This window comes from Desmodus rotundus, chromosome 8 (genome assembly GCF_022682495.2).
Source record: "Desmodus rotundus isolate HL8 chromosome 8, HLdesRot8A.1, whole genome shotgun sequence".
In the NCBI taxonomy this organism is placed as follows: Eukaryota; Metazoa; Chordata; class Mammalia; order Chiroptera; family Phyllostomidae; genus Desmodus; species Desmodus rotundus.
This window is the reverse complement of record NC_071394.1, coordinates 15705313-15706637: the sequence shown is the minus strand read 5'-3', so window position 1 is coordinate 15706637 and position 1325 is coordinate 15705313. Positions and strand designations below refer to the sequence as shown.

At 45.7% G+C, this 1325-nt stretch overlaps 1 non-coding gene across 1 annotated transcript; it reads left to right on the top strand.

Annotated features, from left to right (window-relative positions):
• The first annotated feature begins 750 nt into the window (after positions 1-750).
• LOC112315795 (U6 spliceosomal RNA) lies at positions 751-857 on the top strand. The gene has a single exon (XR_002975935.2). It is a non-coding gene; the product is annotated as a U6 spliceosomal RNA (small nuclear RNA).
• Positions 858-1325: the final 468 nt, after the last annotated feature.

Here is a 1325-nt window from a genome sequence, read left to right as displayed (position 1 = left end):
TCATTTAATGAGTGGGATACATTCTGAGAAAGGCATTTTTAGATGATTTCACCCTTGTGCAAACCTCGTAGTGTGCACTCACACAGGCCTCGGTGGTATAGCCCAGTGCCGCAATTATACCGCTATACTTTGACAGAAACTGTGGTGCACACCCTGACAGCGGACCTTTCTCTTTGTGATGCAAGTGCCTGGCTCCAGCTCTGATTGCCGAGGCATCCACTTCAAGGAAGACTCTCTTGAACAAACACATCGCCAGCCACAGGACTAGATGGAAAGCTAAGCCTTTTGTTTTAGAGATCTTGGACCATTTGGGCTACTTGATCTTTTTCCTTTCATGTGCTTTAAATTCCTGTTCTTTTGTTTTAAACTCACCAATAAAAAGTGAGCATTGGAAACCCCAGACCCCCACCGTTGGCCCCAATAAAAGCAGACCCCCAGGCCAGTGCTCTTGTTCCGTGCTCCCTTGCTGTGTGGCCCCTGGTGTGCCCTGTATACTCCGGGGCCTGTAAGTAACAAACTCTTTTTTTCTTCCACGTTTCTTAATGATTATTGCTGAAGGGCATCTTGCAGTCAGAATGGAAACCACGTGGATGGGTCCAGTCACTACATCGTTTTAGAAAGGGGAGCTTCTGTGGGGAGCTCACCTGGGCCCAGGTGTGTGCCACTAGGCTGATGAAATGATAGCCTGGGGTTGGCATGAATCAGTAAGGAATTGTGCTGGGATGTTCCTAGGTGACAGAAATCATCCCAGCGCTTGCTTCAGCAGCACGTCTACTGAAATTGGAACGACATGGAGAAGATTAGCATGGCCCCTGCACAAGGAGGACACTCAAATTTGTGAAGCATTCCATATTTTTTAAAATACAGTAAGGGTTAAATTGAAAAAAGGCAATCGTCTTATGGGACCACTGCAGTATATGGGTCTATCGTTTACCTAAACGTCCTCAGGAAGCACAGGGCAGCACCTTTGTTGTGTGCTGTGCATCTTTCTCTATGCTCCACTCCAGGGAAAAGCTCCTTTGAAGGTGGACAATATATCTGGTTTGTCTTTGCCTCCTTTAGCATTTCCTAAGTGGGTTCAATGGGACATCAGTGGGGGGCATCATGTCAAACCAGTCTGCAGAATACAGGGGTTTCCACCCAGAACATTATTTTTTCATGGTGCCTCTCTTAGGATTACTATTGCTTGGAGTGCACTTTGAGTCACATGACTAAAGTAGATTATGCATTGGTAGGAAATATTAAATACAATGGATAAGTATAAGCCACACTCTTCCCTTCAAGTGGCCCTAACTGGTATTGTGTTTGATTTCACTGGTGTTCTA